The sequence below is a fragment of the Rattus norvegicus genome, chromosome 1 (assembly GCF_036323735.1).
Source record: "Rattus norvegicus strain BN/NHsdMcwi chromosome 1, GRCr8, whole genome shotgun sequence".
NCBI classification, from domain to species: Eukaryota; Metazoa; Chordata; class Mammalia; order Rodentia; family Muridae; genus Rattus; species Rattus norvegicus.
The window spans coordinates 71195474-71216552 of record NC_086019.1 but is presented as its reverse complement, the minus strand read 5'-3'; the positions used below and the strand labels follow the sequence as shown (position 1 = coordinate 71216552).

Below are 21079 nucleotides of genomic sequence, written 5' to 3'. Positions count from 1 at the left end.
GAATAGCCAAAACAATCCTGAACAATAAAAAAAACTTTGGGAGAAAGCACCACCCCTGACTTGTATCCCATGCAACTAGGGTCAAAATGTGTTGTTTACCTATGCTTTGTGGTACATGCCTTTAATCCAAGCACTGGGAAGGCAGTGGCAGGCAGATCTCTGTGAGTTTACTGTGAGGTTAGCCTACAGAGAGAGTTTTAGGACAGCTAGCTGTTTACAGAGAACTGTGTCGAGAAAAATCAACAAAACAGTTTTTTTTTTTTGTATTGCTAGAAGAGTGCTAGAAACTGAATTGCATTTTAAAAGACATTACAGAATCTGAACTAGAGAGAAAAGTTAAAACTTTATTAATGGTGACAAATCCTTTATCTCCTCCTCAGGTCTTAGAAAAAAAATCAGAAAATTCATGGAGAACAGAGACCATCTGAATATAAGCAATAGAGTAAGTCATTCTATACATTGACTGTAGAAGAACAGTAGGGGTTCACTTCTGAGCCATTTCTGTAGCATTTCTAGAAAATTTTGGATTTGAATAATTGTCATACCACATACGTGTGTGTGTTTGTGTGTGTGATATATCACAAATATGCTAATTCATTAGGAATATTTTACCTAGGAAGGAAGTTTGTCCAGCAGCACATAATGAATGGGTGATTGTACATTGTAGGGCCTGTTAATACTCAGAGATGTGGCTGAGGAATTCTCATAGGAGTAATCAGAATATTTAGATTATACTTAGAGGTCATTGTAAATAAATGTGATATTGGAGAATCACAGCAGTGTATTCTTTGTAGCTCAGGATTCTCTTCCTATAGAACTCCTTTGTATTTATGTGCTTTGTGTATATGTAAACTCTGTGATGTCTAGAGACTTCCAGAAAAAAGGGAAATTCTGATTATCAACATAATCATGCCATTGTGCTTCATTTTTATTTTTCTGTGTCTCAGGAAGTGTAGCCAATGGCATACTCTGCATGACTTGTCTAGCTCTCTTAAGCAATCAGTAGTCAAGGAGTGAAAATAGAAAAAGAAAAAAACAGAGTAAGATGAAGTCAAGAGGATTGTTAGACCAAGAAGTAGAAGGAAGGGATATCTACTTTGAGGGATTTTTGAAATGGCAGGGAGAAGACTTCCTCTTTCCGTTTGTGATATTTAGTGAGGAGGAAAGTCAGTTGTATGCTTTCTTGGCCTCTCCTAGATACCAGTCTTTCATCCTAGCTTCAGACTACTTAGTCTTCATCAGTTAAATCAAATAACTGAGATTTTGTTAAAAAAAAAAAGCAAAACAAACAAAGCAAAAACAAAAACCAAAAAACCCACTAATTGGGCCCTAGGTTCTCATGACCTAGCATACTACCTGTTCTTGATTACATTTCAGAACATGACATGCATCAGAAAATGGTTTATTGTAATTGTTTTTTGTTTTGTTTTGTTTTTTTTTGTTTGTTTGTTTTTTGTCTCCTGTTTTCATAAAGCACCAATGACCAATGAAACTTCTGAAAGAAGTAGGTTACTTTGGCTAATGCTCCCAGAGGCCTAAAAGCAAGCAGTCATGTTGTTGAAACAGAAACCTGAACAGTCATAGGAGGGAGAGAGAGAACTAAGGTGGGTTGGAGCTATTTTTTCAGAGCCTACCCCCAGTCCATACTTTAATCAATAATGATTCAACAACTGAACCTTCCAAAACATTGTGGCCAGCTGGGCAATTAACATCAAACACAAAAGCCAATGGGAGGCATTCTCCTTTAAAGCAGTACAGTATTCTATTATTCATGTTATAATTGTGCCAAAAGGCAGATTTTAGAGGATTTTGATATTATTGTAGAGAGTATACCTTTAGTTTCTTCTTTGGGTTTCCTCTTTGTTTCTGAAACAGTCTCACTCTGTAGCCTGGACTTTCTTGTAACCCCATATAGAGACTGAGCTGGCTTTCATCTCACAGATCTGCCTGCCTTAGCCTCCAGAGGCCTGGGATGAAAGACATACCCCACTGTGCCTGGCATTAATTTCACTTGTCTTCTAATATTGTTGCTGGAATGCAGAAAGAATTTTTTTCATTTGTTTAACCTGTGAAGTTTTTTTGATTGAACAATCCAGCTTTTTTGATTTGCATTGAACACTGATATTTGTCTTCTATGTGCTACAACTTGATGGACAGGCTCTTTATAGAGCTACCATCAGGCTTACAGACTTCTTCACTCCGTTTCATTTCAGGTTGCAGATTCCTTATATTTCTATCTCAGAAGACTTCGATGTTCACATTGTGCATTATCTTCATTATTTTCTCAGCCATTTGCAAGAGTTCTCTTGTCCTTCAATCAGCTTGTCCCTGTCCTGTTTGCATTCAAGTGTTTGTTTCCTCCTTATGTCCTTTCACCCATCTTATCAAAAGTAATCTACAGATCCAATGTAATTCCCATTAAAATTCTAACACAATCCATTACAGACCTGGAAAGATCAATTCTCAACTTCATATGGAAAAAACCAGGATATCAAAACCAATCTAGTCCACTACCAGAACTTCTGGTGGTATCACCCTCCCTTAACTCAAGATGTACTACATAGTATTAGTAACAAAATTATATAGTATTGGTATACAAACAGAGAGGTTGGTCAGACCCAGAAATAAATTCATACACCTATGAAGACTTGACGTTTGGCAAAGAAGCAAAGACCATACAATGTTAAATGTAAGCATCATTAACAATGTTGCTTATTTAATTGGATGTCTGTAAGCAGAAGAATGCAAATAGGACCATATTTATCACTCTGGACAAAACTCAAGTTCAAATGAATCAAAGGCCTCTATATTGAAATAGATACATTCAGTCTAATCAAAGAATATGTGGGGAACAGCTTCTAATGCATTGGTACAGGAGAAAACTTCCTGAACAAGAGACAAAGAGCTCAGTTACTAAGATGAACAATTAATAAATGGACCCTTATGAAACTGAAGATTCTTTAAGGCAAAGGACACAAATCAAAAACCAACCAAATAAGTAACCTATTAGAAAATGGTCTACACATCTGAAGAGAATATTCTCAATAGAAAAATCTCTAATGGCCAAGAAGCACTTAAAGAGACTTTTAATGTCCTTAGTCATCAGGGAAATGCAAATCAAAATAACTCAAAGAATCTGTCTTATAGTCAGACTAGTTAAGATCAGAATAGTTAAGTCAGAATAGTTAAGATCAAAAACTCAAATGACAGCATGTACTGTGGAAGATGTAGAGCAATGGGATTACTCAAGCATTGCTGGAAGGAGTATGCCTTAGTTTTACTACTGTAGACAGACAACATGCCCAAGGCAACTCTTGTAAAGGATAACATTTAATTGGGGCTGGCTTACAGCTTCAGAAGTTCAGTCCATTATTATCAAGGCAGGAGTACGGCAGAGTTCTGGAGGGCATGGCATGGGAAGAGCTGAGAGTTCTATATCTTGATTTGTGGGAAGCCAGTATCAGTTTGTGTTTAGGGTACATAGGAAGAGATCTCAAAGACCAACCTCAAAGTGACATACTTCATCCAGTGAGGCCATACCTACTGAAAAAAAGGCCACACCTCATAATAGTGGCACTCTCTGGGCCAAGAATATTTAAACGATTATAGAGTGCAAACTTGTACAACCACTTTGGAAATCAATCGGGTAATTTCTCAGAACATTGGGAAAGTTCATAGCATCTTTATTCAAAATAGCCAGAAACCGGAAATAACCCAGATATCCTTCAACAGAAGAATGGATAAAGAAATATAGTTTATTTACAAAATGAAATACTTTTCAGCTTTTTAAAAAAGCGCATCATGAAATTTGCAGGCAAATGGATAGAACTAGAAAATACCATCCTGAATCAGGTTACACAAGACCCAGATAAACACACATAGTATGTACTCACTTATAAGTGGATATTAGCCAAAAAGTAGAGGTTGATCATGCTACAATTCCCAGACTCAGGAAAGCTAAGTAACAAAGAGGGTTCAAGGGAGGACTCCTGAATCTGTCAGAAGGGGAAATATAATATTCTTTGGAAGTGAATGGAATGAGTGAACTGAGTGGAAGAGGTGGGAGGGAGGAGACAGATAGGGCAGGAGGAAGGGGGCTGCAATGTAAGATGAATAAATCAGCAAAATTAATGAAATAAAATAATATACTCCATGCAAGTAGAACTACTTAAAGATAAAAGTACAATTCCAGCACAGCGCTCTACATTACATGAGGTACTTTAAACTTTTTGATGAAGTGACTCTGAAGGGCTTTACCAGGAGGCTGAATAAAATCATTTTCTACACCATGCAAATTAAGTGACAGTAAAAAAAATCCTTATTCTTCCCTCCCAGACCTCCACTATTATAAGTCAAATATGTAGAATTGTGGGAAGTAAAACTGTGCCAGGAAGTGTGGTAGAGTATAGCAGGTCGAAACCCAGATGAGCACACACCTAAGGCTTAGGCAACTCCCAGTGCCCTGCAGACTTCCGACTTGGAACACCTGCTATGTTTCTCACATAAAAGGTGTGTATCCTATGGTCATATAGGCTCAAAACACAGTTCCCCATGCTAATAAGGTTCCTAGTCCAGAGGGCTTAGTCAATAGGCTTCCATTCCCAGACATTTCTCCATGCAAATGATATTTAATCTCATGCCCACCCTGAGAACTTGGGTACTGTTTTACATATCCATTTTTCCCCATGTCAATATACTGTTTAGAACCATGACAGTCTCTTTCTTAAGGATCCTGGGGGAAGGCCTTTGTCTACAGAGCTGCATCTTTATTCTCCTATAAAATGGTCTCTCTGTAAGCCCAGCCAGAACTGCCACTAAGCCTGCCTCCACCAAGCTAAGGACAATCACTCAGCTAGGAGGAGCTGGAGCTCCCCTTTCTACCCTCAGCTTGCGCTTCCCCAGGCAATGAGAGAGAGCAGCTGACTCTGTTCTCTGCTCTTCCCCAACTCTCAGCTACGCATGGATGTCCAAGAGTCTAAGAACCCCACAGCCTCATCTCAGGATTAGGGACCCCTGAGCCAGCTCTAGCTTTTCTACTCCCACACCTAACACTGTGCTTTCTCACCCAGGAGCAATGTCTGGGTGCTTCCCTACACACCAGTATCTGCCCTGGAAGCAGCGTGGGATACACTCAGTCAAACTCCCCACATTCTGACTTGCCAGGAGGACATGCCCTCAGGCTGAGTAGAAGCAGGACTACATAGAATTACAAAAGGAATTTTGAAAGGATTTAGGTGTTTCAGGAAGTCACAAGTCTGTCAGTCCTTTGCTACCAACCTAGTGTTCAATTCATCCTGCCCTGTACTGCTTTCAATGCCAAATGGTGATATTGTGAAATAAAAGCAGTCATTAATTGTCTCTCAACCAAAAAAATCCTAGAACCAGATTATTTTAGAGCAGAATTCTACAACTTTCAAAGAACTATTAGTAAAATTAATAATTCTCAAATTATTCCACAAAGCAGACACAGAAGGAACATAACTGAACTCATTTTATGAGGCTACAGTTACATTAATAATCAAACTATAAAAAGGTACAAATTTTAAAAAAAGAATTATAGATCAAATTGGCTTATGAATACACATGGAAAAATACTCATAAAATACTTGCAAAGAGAATTCAAGAACACATGAAAAATCTGAGCAAAAATCATCAAGTAAAGGGATCATTCAATATACAAAAATATAATCCACCATACAACAAACTGAAAAAAAAGACAAGATCATCTCATTTACATGCAGAAAAAACCTTTGACAATACTGAACATCCTTTCTCCATAAAAGTCTGTACAGATAAAAGATATAAGGGAAATACCTAAACATAATACAGGCAGCTTACAGCAAGTCTAAAACTAAGATCAAATTAAATGGAGAGAAACTCAAAGCAATTCCACTAAAATCAGGAATAAGCTGTGGATATCCACTCTCCATATTTATTTAATAAAATAATTGAAGTCTTAGCTAGAGGAGTAAGATAACTGAAAAGGAATAAATCAAATACCCTTATTTCTAAATCATATGATAATATACATAAGTGACCTAAAATTTTCTATGAGGTAACTTCTATAACTCATAAACACTTTCCCCAAAGTAGCTGAATACAAAGTTAATGCTTATACATCAGTGGACTTATTATATACAAATGACAAACAAAGGGGAAAAAATCAGGAAAACAATACATTTCACAATAGCCTCAAAAAATATAAAGTATCTTGGTATTTACTTCATGCTGTTGAGGTTCGGTGTTTTGCTTATGTTGTAATGATAAAGAGTGGCCCCAATACCTGGTTGACCCTAGGCATCAGAGAGACAGCAGGTACCCAAGTGAAGCACTATAACTTGCCCCCCAAGTTATCCCTGATTGGTGAATAAAGGTATCTACAGCAAATAGCTATAGAAGAGAGATAGAAGAGAGATAGGCTTGGGGGAGGGGATTAGGGAAGAACCATGGTGAGAAAGGAGAAGGTGGAGCTGAGGAAGACATTATGCCCTAACAGAATAATGGCCACATTGGCTGGCTAATTGGAGTTAAAACCATTCAACAGGAAACATGGCAAAATAAAAGGCACTAATATCTAAAAAGTAGACACAATAGAGGATAGATACTTTTCTAGCTCTAGTGCTCATTATAAAAATTGTGTGTGCCTTTTATCTAGGAACTGACTAATCAAAGACCAGGTATAAATCATGGTTGGGATTAAGTATTTTCCACAATACTATATAAACAAGTCAAAGACTTGTATAATAAAAACTTCAAGTCTTTGAAGAAAAATATTGAAGAAGATATGAGAATATGGAAAGATCTCCCATGCTCATGGATCAGGAGAACTAACATAGGTAAAACTGGCCATCCCATCAAAAGAAATCTACATATTCAATGCACTCTTTATCCAAATTTCAGCCAGTATAGTACAGACAAGAGTTATAAAGTAATGTGCCAGGCACAAATGTCCTTTCCCTTGAAAATTCATGCATTTCTATGCCCATTTTCCTTACCATTCTGATCCTGATCATGAATTCCGTGTGCCTTGAATTTTACATGTTGTGTTTTACTTTTTCTTGGCTATCAAAATTCTGTTGTGCTATCACTGTTAGCATTTTGTCAAAGATCTGTCACACAGCTACCTGGCAACAGCCAGGATTACCTGACTCACTATAAAAGGGGCTGCTTGCCACCTCTGCTCTTTCTTGCCTTCTTGCTCTACCTATGTCCTCTTCTCTCCCCATTCCCCTCCTCCCTGTCTCTCCACGTGCTCATGGCTGGCCTCTACTCCTCTACTCTATATCTTTCTTTGTCTCTACTACCCTCTCAACTCCCCTCCCCATGACCTGAATAAACTCTATTCTATGCTATACCATCCTGTGACTGGTCACTCAGGGAGAAGGGATGTTTCAACATGGACCTGTGACCCCTTCCCTTACATCTGACTACACATCCACCAAACATATTCCCTCTCTCCTTACCTTTTTATAAAACACAACAATCACTATATTTTCACTTACATGAACTGAAGCTTATGCTGTTTCATTCATGTTATGATTGTTAGACTATTTACAAAGAAATAATCTAAACAAGTATTTGCATTATCTACTTTCTTTGCTATTGTGGCCACAAGGTGGTTCCTGGAATTTAACTTTACCAATGCTTTCCAACTGCCTTATTCTACTGCTTGCTACTTCTACCAAGTGTCCTTTGTCCCTGGAGCTCCCCAGATAGTTTGCACAGCTCCCATCTCACATTCTCTATCCCGCCCCTTTTTATTCACATTTTAACAACATTAGTCCTTCCTGTACTTTATGTATGTTTCGAGATAGCCTTTGGGAGACAGCAAGTCTTTTTGACTTATTTTTGGTATTTTGTGCTGCTAATGGAACAAAAGAAATCAGAATTCAGGCTGCTGGTTGTCTTCTGCTGTGCATTTTTTAGCCCAGGAGACCTGTATTCCAATGTAAGAAACGAAGCTGCCTATAGATTATTTGAGGGTTTAAGAACTCACTATCAACTGAACTGATCCCATCCCACAGCTCCCTCTCCCAAATTCTGTGGGAGAGGGAGCTGAACACCCAGAAGTGCAGACCATCCTGAGACTGCAGGACAGACTGCCACATCTGCATCCCTGACCTGAGGGGAAACTGCGTAGTGCCTCTGGACACAAGAATATAGGAGCAGTCAGCAGCAGGTACCTGCGGTTTCAGTCTGTGCCCAGAACTGAACTGAACCAGTCAAACAGCATCCAAATCCCGTGTGGGAGAAAGCTTAACCCTCAGAAGTGAGTACACTCCTGAAAAATCAGAGGAGACTACCCTGCCCACATTCCTGACCCAAGAGGAAATCACAAATGCCCATCTGTGACCCCTGGTCACAGGGACCTAGTAGCAGTCAGGGGCAGAACCCTTCCAGTTCCTGCCTGAGCAAATAGCTGAAAGACAGTCGCCTGGAGTACCTACACACCTGAGAGCAGAGCACTCTGTTCCCAGTACTGGATGAAAGGAAACAGGAAAACAGGTCAACAGGAGTGCTGACACACAGGGCTAAAGGAGGGTCAAGCCGCTGTCAGAAACTGCAACACCAGAGACAGCGTGATGGCAAGAGGCAAGCACAGGAATCTAAGCAACAGAAACCAAGAATAGTTGGCATCATCAAAGCACAGGTCTCCTACCAAAGCAAATACTGGATATCCAAACACACTGGAAAAGCAAGATTTATCTTTAAAACCACATTTTGTGATGATGATGGAGGATTTTAAGAAGGACATAAATAACTCCCTTAAGAAATACAGAACAACACACGTAAACAAGTAGAAGCCCTTAAAGAGGAAACACAAAAAATCCTGAAATAATTACAGGAAAACACAACCAAACAAGTGAAGGAATTGAACAAAACTGTCCGGGATCTAAAAATGGAAATAAAAACACTAAAGAAAGCACAAAGGGAGACAACCCTGGAGATAGAAAACCCAGGGAAGAGAAAGAGATCAGGAGACATATATGCAAGCATCACCAAGAGAATACAAGAGAGAGAAAAGACAATCTCAGGGGCAGAAAATACCATAGAAAACTTCAACACAACCATCAAAGAAAACATAAAACACAAAAAGCTCCTAGCCCAAAGCATTCAGGAAATTCAGCACAAAATGAAAAGGTCAAACCTAAAGATAATAGGTATAGAAGAGAGTGAAAACTCCCAACTTAAAGGGCCAGTAAATATCTTCAACAAAATTATAGAAGAAAACTTCCCTAACATAAAGAAAAAGATGCCCATAAACATACAAGAAGCCTACAGAAACTCCCAATAGATTGGACCAAGCGAGAAATTCCACCTGTCACATGGTAGTCAAAACACCAAATGTGCAAAACAAAAAAGAGTATTAAAAGCAGTAAAGGAAAAAAGTCAAGTGACATATAAAGGCAGATCTATAAGGATTACACCAGACTTCTCAACATAGACTATGAAAGTTAGAAGATCCTGGATGGTTGTCATACAGACCCTTAGAGAACACAAATGCCACCCCAGCTACTATATCCAGCAAAACTCTCAATTATCATAGATGGAGAAACCAAGATATTTCATGACAAAACCAAATTTACACAATATCTTTCTGTAAGTCCAGCCTTATAAAGGATAATAGATGGAAAACTCCCACACAAGGAGGCAAACTACACCCTATGAAAAGCAAGAAAGTGTTCTTGCAATAAAACCAAAAGAAGAGAGACACACAAACATAATTCCACCTCTAATGACGAAAATAACAGGAAGCAATAATCATTATTGCTTAATATCTCTCAACTTCCATGGACTCAATTCCTCAATAAAAAGACATAGACTAACAGATTGGATACGTAATGAGGATCAGAATATTTCTGCATACAGGAAACACACCTCAGAGACAAAGACACTACCTCAGAGTAAAAGGCTGGAAAACAACTTTCCAGCAAATGGTCTGAAGAAACAAGCTAGAATAGCCATTCTATGGAATAAAATCGACTTTCCATCAAAAGTCATCAAAAAAAAAGATAAAGAAGGACACTTCATATTCATTACAGAAAAAAATCCAACAGGATGAACTCTCAATCCTAAATATCTATGCTCCAAATGGAAAGTCACCTACATTCATAAAAGAATCCTTACTAAAGACCAAATCACACATTGCAACTCACACAATAATATTAGGAGATGTCAACACCCCACTCTCATTAATCAACAGATTATGGGAACAGAAATTAAACAGAGACATAGAGAAATTAACAGAAATTATGAACTAAATGGATTTAACAGACATTTATAGAATATTCCATCCTAAAACAAAAGGACATACCTTCTTCTCAGCATCTCAGGGTATCTTCTCCAAAAATCAACCATATAATCAGTCACAAAACAGGCCTCAACAGATACAGAAACAAAGAAATATCCCCATGCATCCTATCAGATCACCACGGACTAAGGCTGCTCTTCAATAAGAACAATAACAACAGAACGTCCACATATACAGGGAAGTTGAACAATGGTCTACTCAATGATAGCTTGGTCAAAGAAGAAATAAAGAAAGAAATTAAAGACTTCCTAGAATTTAATGCAAACAATGGTACAACATACCCAAACTTATAGGACACAATGAAAACAGTGCAAGGGGAAATCTCATAGCTCTGAGTGCCTGCAAAAAGAAACAGGAGAGAACATACATAAGCAGTTGTCAGCACCCCTAAAAGCTCTAGAATGAAAAGAAGCAAATATGCCCAAGAGGAGTAGAAGGCAGGAAATAATCAAACTCAGGGCTGAAATCAGCAAAGTAGAAACAAAAAGGACTATACAAAGAATCAACAAAACCAGGAGTTGGTTCTATGAGAAAATCAACAAGATAGATAAACCCTTAGCCAAACTAACCAGAGGGCACAGAGAGTGCCAAATTAACAAAATCAGAAATATAACCAATATAACAAAATCAGAGACATAAGAACAATATCTGAGGAAATTTAAAAAAAAATCATCAGTTCCTATTACAAAAGCCTATATTCAACAAAACTGGAAAATCTGGAGGAAATGAACAATTTTCTAGACAAATACCAGGTACCAAAGTTAAATCAGAAACAGATAAACCATCTAAACAACTCCATAACTCCTAAAAACAAAATAGAAGCAGTTATTAAAAGGCTCCCAACCAAAAAGAGCCCAAGACCAGATTGGTTTATTGCAGAATTTTATCAGACATTCATAGAAGACCTCATACCACTAATGTGCAAACTATTACATAACATAGAAACAGACGGAGTACTACCAAATTCCTTCTATGAAGCCACAATTACTCTCATACCTAAATCACATAAAGATCCAACAAAGATAGAGAACTTCAGACCAATTTCCCTTATGAATATTGACAAAAAATATTCTATTAAACTTCTTGCAAATGGAATCCAATAACACATCAAAACAATCATCCATCATGAACAAGTAGGCTTCATCCCAGGAATTTAGGGATGATTCAATATTCAGAAATTCATTAATATAATCCACTATATAAATAAACTGAAAGATAAAAGTCACACGATGATTTTGTTAGAGGCAGAGAAAGCAATTGACAAAATTCAACACCCCTTCATAATAAAAATCCTGGAAAGAACAGGAATTCAAGGCCCATACCTAAACATAGTAATAGCAAATCAGTAGCTTATATCAAACTAAATGGAGAGAAACTTGAAGGAATCTCACTAAAATCAGGGACTAGACAAGGCTGTCCATTCTTGCCCTACTTATTCAATACAGTATTTCAAGTTCTAGTCAGAGTAATCAGCAATGAAAGGAGGTCAAAGGGATAAAAAATTGGAAGTAAAGAAGTCAAAATATCACTACTTGCAGATATGATAGTATACTTAAGTGACCCCCAAAGTTCCACAAGAGAACTACTAAGCCTGATAAACAACTTCAGCAAAGTGGCTAGGTATAAAATTAACTCAAACAACTCAGTAGCCTTCCTCTATTCAAAGGATAAACAAGCTGAGAAAGAAATTAGGGAAATGACACCCTTCACAATAGTCCCAAATAATATAAAATACCTCAATGTAACTTTAACCAAAGAAGTGAGTGATCTCTATGATAGGAACTTTAAATCTCTGAAGAAAGAAATTGAAGAAGATCTTAGACGATGGAAAGACCTACCATGCTCATGGATTGGCATGATTAATATAGTAAAAATGGCCATTTTGCCAAAAGCAATCTACAGATTCAATGCATTCCCCCTCAAAATTCCAACTCATTTCTTCATAGAGATGGAAAGAGCAACTTGCAAATTCATTTGGAATAACAAAATACCCCGGATAGGGAAAACTATACTCAACAATAAAACAACTTCTGGGGGAATCATCATCTCTGATCTCAAGCAGTATTTCAGAGCAATAGTGATAAAAACTGTATGGTATTGGTACAGAGACAGGCAGATAGATCAGTGGAATAAAATTGAAGACCCAGATATGAACCCACACATCTAGGGTCATTTGATCTTTAACAAAGGAGCTAAAACTATCCATTGGAAAAAAGATAGCATTTTCAACAAATGGTGAGGTTCAACTGGAGGTCAGCATGTAGAAGAATGCAAATCGATCCATTCTTATTGCCCTGTACCAAGTTTAAGTCCAAGAGGATCAAGGGCTTTCACATCAAACTAGATGCACTCAAAGTAATAGAAGAAAAAGTAGGGAAGAGTCTCAAACACATGAGCACTGGGGACAATTTCCTTAACAAAACACTCATGGCTTATGCTCTAAGATTAAGAATCGACAAATGGGTCTTCATAAAATTAAAAAGCTTTTGTAAGGCAAAGGACACTGTCATTAGGATAAAAGGGCAACTAACCGATTGGGAAAAGATCTTTACCAATCCTACATCTGATAGCGGGCTAATATCCAATATTTGCAAAGAACTTAAGAAGTTAGACTCCAGAGAGCCACATAACTCTATTAAAAAGAGGGTTACACAAGTAACCATAGAATTCTCAGCTGAGGAATGTTCAACATCATTAGTCACCAGGGAAATGCAAATCAAAACAACCCTGAGATTCCACCTCATACCAGTCAGAATTACTAAGATAAAAAACACAGGTGACAGCAGATGCTGGTAAGGATGTGGAGAAAGAGGACACTCCTTCATTTTTGGTGGGATTGCAAACTGGTACAACCACTGTGGAAATCAGTCTGGAGGTTCCTCAGAAAATTGGACATTGTGTTACCTGAGGACCCAGCTATACCTCTGCTGGGCATATATCCAAAAGATGCTCCAACATACAACAAAGACACATGCTCCACTGTGTTTATTGCAATGTTATTTATAATAGCCAGAAGCTGGAAAGAACCCAGATGCCCTTTAACAGAGAAATGGATACAGAAAATGTGGTACATCTACACAATGGAATGCTACTCCGCTATCAAAAACAATGACTTCATGAAATTCATCGGCAAATGGAATGAACTAGAAAATATCATCCTAAGTGAGGTAATCCAATCATAGAAAAACACATATGGTATGCACTCACTGATAAGTGGGTATTAGCCCAAAAGCTTGAATTGCCCAAGATGAAATCCACAGAGCACATGAAGCTCAAGAAGAAGGAAGACCAAAATACAGATTCTTCACTCTTTCTTAAAAGGGGGAACAAAAATATCCATAGGAGGGGATATGGAGGCAAAGTTTAGACCAGAGAATGAAATTAAGAGGGCCTGCCTCACATTTGGCCCATATATACATACACACACACACACACACATCTCCACCAAAACTAGATAAAATTGATGAGGCTAAGAAGTGCGTGCTGACAGGAACCAGATATAGATATCTCCTGAGAGACACAGCCAGAGCATGTCAATTACAGAGGCGGATGCGAGCAGTAAACCACTGAACTGAGACAGGACCCCCATTGGAGGAATTAGAGAAAGAATTGAAAGAGCTGAAGGGGCTTGCAACCCTATCAGAACAACCATGCCAACCAACCAGAGCTTCCAGGGACTAAACCACTACCCAGAGATTGACTGCAACTGCATACATAACAGAGGACGGCCTTTTTGGGCACCAATGGAAGGAGAAGCCCTTGGTCCTGCCAATGTTGGACCTCCTGTGTATGGGAATGTGTGTATGTGTGTGTTGGGGGAGGGGGCAGAAAGGGGGGAGGTGAGTGGGGAAGGAAACATCCTTATAGAAGAAGGGGAGGGGAAGGAGATAGGGGGCTTATGGACAGGAAAGGGAAAAGGAATAACATTTGAAATGTAAATAAAGAAATATCCAATAAAATAAAAGAGAAAAGAGAGCAAACCCCCCCTCCACAAAACCAAAACAAACAAACAGACAAACCCTCACTATCACACATCAGGGTGAGGCATCCTACCAGATTCTGTTCTGGCCTAGCTGGCAGCAAGCTTGCTTGGTGGAGCCCTGCAGAGCAGGTCTAGGGCAGCATGCCTGAGATTGAGTTGTGAGGACCTGATTCCCTGGGGAGGGGTGGGGATACCGTAAGGAGTGGCAGCAAAAAGTAAAAACCTGGCTAGGTTGTACAAAAACATTTAAGGAAGAGAAAGCTTCCGGTTTAAAGTGTTTAGAGGAACCACATGACCGGAACCAGGCTGTGGTAGGCGGGTCTAGGAGAGATATTCCAAACATCCAGGTGAGAGTGACAGGAAATCCCACCATTCCTCTTGCTCCGTGAGTGGTTCCTAATCCCCAACTAGGCGTCTTAGTTCTCTCTGATCCCGAGAAACTCTACTCAAATCTGGTTTCCTGGATGCGGTCCTGGAGAGTGCAGCAGCGGGAACCGCAACCCTGCGGCCCTGGAACCTCCCAGGTCAGAGCTGCGGTGCTGGGAAATGGGCGGGAGCGGAGCAGGGGTGTGTTTTCCTCAGTTGCTCTTAAGCACGCCGCTCTCACAATTCTGCTGGGGATATCTTACCTTTGTCGGGAAGTTGAGATCCTATGAACTGAAATTTATCGTGATTTTTTCCCCCATTTATCCTACAGTTCGGGAATATTCAGTCATAAAATAACTCGTAAAACATCTGGTAGAGAAGTTGTATTATATGCTGTTTGTTGTGTAGCAATTCCAAAGCTCCTGGGATGTTTATTCATTCATGCTTTCCAATTTTCTTCTTTTACTAATTGCTTATTCAAGAGAATGCCTTTGACCCCGGCCAAGAGGCATCCATAGAGAAACCTTTGTATATAATAATTATATCAGGAAACTACAGATTTCATTGGACCACAAAATGTACTTTATCGAGTGCAACAGTTATTGGTATAAACATGAACATTTATAGGCAGACTTTTAGTGGCTATCAATTTTTAATTTGAGTTATGAAGCTTAGGATGTAAGTAAAACATTCAGAAATGTGTCTTTGTAGGCTGAGTACTTGTGCTATACCTTAGCTCCAAGCAAATCCAGTATTCTATGTGAGTGTATCAGACCACACTATTATATAAGTATAAAAGCCACTGTAGAATAAAATAAAGTTTAAGGAAGCATCTTTTGAATAATTATGGTCACTCACCATTATCCTTGGTTGAAAAAAAGCACTCTGCCCATACACATGTGGTCAAACAGTTGTTTTGTTTCAGGGTTTGTTACTATTCAGAGCCATGACTGCAGACTTCTTGTAGGAGTGGGAATGTCTAGACACTGCTGGCAGGGCTTTCTGTAGAGATCCCCCTTTGGACAAGTGCAGCAGTCTGGTTTCTGTGGGTGACAGAAGTTTTCTTGCAGTCCCCTCAGCTCCTTCTCAGGGTTCCTGGGAGAATGACTCTGCATGTGTTTTAGCTGTGTGTGAGTGAGTCTCACATCTCACAGGTAATAGTCAAATCCTTACTGGAAAAGAGGCATTTTTATTTGTGATATTTTCTCTCTCCCTCATATTTACCCATTTGGATGTGTCATGTATTTTCCTTCTATGAAAAGTTCTGGGTGCTTTCTGAAGACTCTTCCCCATATGCAGAGATCACACTCTTCAGACAGCCTCGGTCACCTGTGTATCTGAACTAAGAGCCCTGGATGATGAAGAGAGGAAACTGTAGCAAAGGATCCAGGTATGTTAGAGGGATTGAAGAAGACTTGGGGATGGAGACACTCAATTGACAGAGGAAAAAGAACATGGAGTTGGTTTTGCCAGATTCTATTTCATTCCCTATGTCTCTAGGCAATTGCCCTGAGACTAATATCAGAATATTTCCACTGTAGGTGGTAGAGTACTCTCTCTGTAAGAAATAATGCATAGAGGCAAATGAAATTTAATTGGTTTGTATATGAGGTATGCTGTCCCTCTCCTATTGACATCACTGATCATATCTTCTTACCAATGTTAAGTATTTTCATTGTCATAATTTCAATATAATGTTTAGTCAGAACAATTGATGCCTATTAGTTTTTCCCGATTTTTGAGTTTTGAATCATTTGGCATTTCCTTTAAGTTGTGTTTTCTTTTATGGTTAATTTCCTAAAGTAATTCCAGCAGGATTTTGATAAGATTTGTTTAATATCTCTGCATAGTATTAAACTAAGTCTGTATTACTTTCCCATTGATACCTGCTCATATCTCTCTTCCTGTCAGCTGTCGATGTTTTGCCCTGGTATAATTTTAATATATTTTGAAATCACCCTTTGGTTTGATCCTTCTCTCATAATTTTTAAAGTTCTTTTTGGTTTCTCATTTATGAATATTCAGAAGAAATTCTCTATATTTCAAAATGTCAGTTCGATTTTATGGGGAGGTTGTACAGAGCCTGGAACTCTATGACAGGTTGCCTGATTCTGAGTGGGAAGGACTCGTGGGGACAGGAATATATTATCAGCACCAAGAGGGTGAAGGGGAAAAGAAAGTAGCTGGACAGACTCTGTGAAAGTGACTAAGGAAGTGAATCTCCTGGCCTGAAAGAGTTTAGAACTACTACATTTCTGAAACATGACTGTAATGGGCAGGTTTAGGAGTGCTGCTCCAAAGATCCAGGCCAGAGTGACAGGAAAATCCACTATTCCCTTTACTACGTGAGGAAGCTAAGCATTCCCTAATTAGCCCCAGGCAAGAGCCAGCAGCAGTCCAGAGGCAGGAACTGCAGTCCAGGGGCTCTGGAACCTCCTGTGTCAGAGAAGCTGAGGTTTGGGTAAAGGAGTGGAAGAGAAGTGGTATGTTTTCAACAACTGCTTTAAGGATGGACGCCTCTCTCACAATTCTGTTGTGGATATCTATCATTGTTGTGAAGTATAAGATCCTATGAACTGGAGTTTTTATGATTTATTTCATGTACCTTATAGTTTCCAACATTGCCTCGTAGGTCATTTGCAGTATGTGTAGTTTGCACACAGGGTTTTCTTGGCTACAGCAATTACAAAGCTCAAATTCCATCCATTCTTACTTCCTTGATCCACCATTTGACTATTGAAGAGAGTGGCCTTGGGCCTGGGAAATAGGGATCCTCAGCCTTGTAGCTATTAGTAATCTTAGGAACCAGTGTAGATTTGATTGGATCAGAAAGGAAGGGTCCAGAGAGAATATTGCCATGAATAGAAAGGGGTTGGGGGTGGGAGTGGGAGAAAGGAGAAGGGAAGTGGGGAATTGAGAGAGAAAGTAGGAACCAAGCACCTGGCCAGAGATGTCCCCTCTGATTTTATTTGGTTTAGGACCCCAGGAAAGTGGACTGAGGTGAATATTTTACATATCAAAGCAGACCTGACTTCCAGATTCTCCCAGCATCCTTCAATTCCTTACCTGGCAACCCTCCCCCCAACCTCTAGCCCTGAATTTTTTAGCCCTTGAGCTGGGCTGCCCTTCCCCCAGAGACTCTTCCCTGTATAATGCAGAGATTTTGTTCTCTTTCTAGTGCATTCATGCTCTCTCTCTCTCTCTCTCTCTCTCTCTCTCTCTCTCCCTCCCTCCCTCCCTCCCTCCCTCTGCCTCCTCCTCCTTCTCCTGCTGCTCCCCCTCCTCCTCCTTCTTCTCATCTTTTCTCTTTGTGTCCCTTCCCTTACTTTCTCCTCCCCTAACCCCTCCCATTGGGCACTTCCCTGGCCTCAATCCTTTGGCCCAGTGAACCTGGCCAAGACCAGCTTCCTAATAAACCTGCCTTTAACAAGTGCTAATCTGACTTGAATTGGCTCATTTCACTGGAGGAAAAATAACCTATCAGATACATTAATGGGCACCAGAGTAAGCCGTTTATTCTGAGTTTTTTCAAGTCCTAACAAGTTCTTGGCCACCCCAGTATTAATGCTATGAAAGGATGATTTCTAGCTATTTTTATAGCTAGAATACCCAGCATATGTTAAAACAAAATTAGAAAGCAGTTTTGACTAATTATGATTGCTCACTTGTGTCAGAAAATGTATTTGGTTCAAGAAAAGCACTCTGCCCATGCACATGTGGCCAAACTGCTGCTGCTCCTATTTCATGATTTGTTTACATTGAGTTCTGTGACTGTGGATTTCTTTGGAGGAGTGGAAATTCTTAGAACCTACAGTCAGAGGATTTTTCAGAAACCTTTTGGAGAAGTGCTACAGTCTGGACTCTGTGTCAAAATAGTCTTTTTGCAGTCTCCCTAGCTCTTCATCAGAGTTCTTAGGAAAACAACTGTGCATGTGTGTGAGCTCTCTGTAAATGAATCAAACCTCTCATAGAGTAAAGTAAATCCTTGGAGAAAAAGAGATATTTGTCATAGTATTTTCTCTTTCCCTCATGTTTATCCTTTTGGCAAGTGTGAGCATCTTTCTTTTTTGTTCCATGGAAAGTTCCTTGTACTTTCTGAAGACTCTTCTCCCATATGCAGATCTCAGCCAGATCTGCTTACCTGTGAATCAGAACTAAGAGCCCTGAATGGTGAAGAGGGAAGGCAGTAGCCAAGGATTCAGGTATGTTAGAGGGATTGAGCAAAGGGTTGGGTCTCAAGTGATAGTACAAAGAGGACATGAAATTGGTTTTGCCAGTTTCTCTTTAATTAATGATTCTAGAAAATTTCATTGAGAATCATATCACATGTAGTAATTTTGGATTTCCAGTTATAGGCTGTACTGTAAGCAGTCAGCTCTTCTCAGTTTTTTGATTAGTTTTGATTCTCTGAAATGACTGTTACCCATTGAAAATAAAACTTGTTTGACCCAGACTGAAAGCATCACTAGGATATGAGTGAGAACCGAGACATTTGAGCATGTAGCAAATGTCACTAACGGATTCCCTTCTAAGGCCTGTGACCTTCCTTATTGTTGACTTTGGGCCAGGTTCCTAGTATAGGCCACAATTTTGTTCTTCCTTTCTGTGCAGCTAGCCTCAGCCTCCACCGGAAAACCTTCTGTTACCCATAAAATAATCTTGTCATTATAACACCAATGGGCTAGCTTGGCCTGCCTGATTTGGACTGTAGCACATGGGATCCAAATTAGAACACCAATGGCTTATGCTTTAATATTAACAATAGACAAATGGAACCTCATAAAATTGAAGAGCTTCTGTAAGGCAAAAGACACCGTCAATAGGACAAAATGGCAGTAATTTTTTGGGGGAGAAGGTAACATCAAAGAGCCCAAAAGCAAGATATTTAAATTTTTAAAAAGAACTAATCAAATTCTCTTATATTCTGTTTGGATGGAAATAAATCAGGGAAGGCAGGTTAGCAGTTAGTGTATTCCATGGGCTTCTAGAGGGACAAATGTTCCCATATCTAATTGGTGTTTAACTGATTATTTTAAACTTCATAATTTTTCCCTGTTTCAAGACTATTGTTCAACCCAGATGAAACAATTCCTGATCCATTCCAAGTGAGGAGTAAAGTATTTAACAGCAGCCGTTAGAATTGAAGGTTCTTTTGATAGTAATATTTTTGGTACTGCCTCTTATTTGGAGGCATTCTCCCTATTCTCCTCTGGCAAAGGCCACAGTTAAATCTTCAAATACCCAGCAAAATTGTTGTTACATTAGCCAATGGGGGTCTAATGGTCCCTTTCGTACTGTCTGTGCCTTCCCATTTATAAAAATCTCGGGCAAAAAATGCTCAGGAGAGATCAGCTACTCCCATCAGGAACCTTGTCTCATCTTAGGATAGTCTTTTCTGCCCCTGTGTTTGTCTATTAGACATTTAAAACTTTTATCATCAATTTTTATTGAACGTTGAGGGTTATTTTTCTCTAATATGTTAGTGACCCAATGTTGCTGGTTTTTCCATCTTGCTGCTGGGATTGAGTGTTGCCATGTAAGGAGTTTAAGGTGGCAGGGATTTGCCTTCTTTATTCTTTTTCGACTTGCAGTTCTTTTTCCAATATAAGCCTTTCATGTAGCTGGGACACATGGATTCAAGAAGCTTAAGGGCAGCTGTGTTATTTTTGGGGGGTGAATCTCCCATCCACTGTCTGGTGTCTCGATATTTAAAACATGTTTAATTTGACCATGTTGTGGCTACAAAGACTTGTGTCACAAACGAGACCTGGTATGATGCAATCCCAGTGTCATGCGTAGCCATGATCCTATTATTGTAATGTTCATTTTCTATTCCCTGGCATGCCTATGCCCCAGGTTCATTTCTTCCCAGATAAGATTTTTTTTAAGTACTTCACTTTTCCTGCAGGGTCTGTATTTTTCTGTACCCTTAGTATATAGTGCAGGAAAGTTTCAGTTGGTTTTTGTTTTACGAAGGTTAGTGAAGAGGCCTCTCTATGGACAAGGGAGTTAAATGGTCTCAGGTCTGGAGTGCACATAAGTGAACCTGTTCAAAGCAGCCAGCGCGGAGTAAGGCCTGCTAAATCTCTGTGGGGAAGTTACTTTGGCCAAACAGCCATAATTCCAATTTATTAATTTAATGTGGAAGGGGACAGGGTGCCCTTTTTGTAGTCCTAATTGTTCATTAGGCAATTCATTTTTCCTACCCTGCATCTGACATTCATCTCTAAACAGGGTTTCCCACTGTACATACAGAAGACCAGGGAGTTTAAATCAGCATCTATCTCTTTAACTTTGGGGAGTTAAAAGTTGGTATTGAAACTCTGCAAAATAGAATTGGTCCAAAGGGCATGAATTACATTTTTATGAATGGCTTGTCATAATTCTTTTAAGCCTGCTGCTGGCAGGGGGATACCAAA

The 21079-nt window shown here is 39.3% G+C and overlaps 1 protein-coding gene across 5 annotated transcripts in view; it reads left to right on the top strand.

Annotated features, from left to right (window-relative positions):
* The first annotated feature begins 14293 nt into the window (after positions 1–14293).
* The window catches only part of Zfp945l1 (zinc finger protein 945 like 1), a 39072-nt gene continuing 32286 nt past the window's right edge, over positions 14294–21079 (top strand). The window contains exons 1-3 of one of the 5 annotated variants that reach the window (XR_010059547.1): positions 14294–14818; positions 15923–16050; positions 18781–18862. The gene's annotated coding sequence lies outside the window, so the exon portion shown is untranslated. The remainder of the gene's footprint in view (positions 14819–15922; positions 16051–18780; positions 18863–21079) is intronic. The other 4 variants (XM_063277106.1, XM_017589909.3, XM_063277113.1 and 1 more) reach the window with 4 other exon arrangements.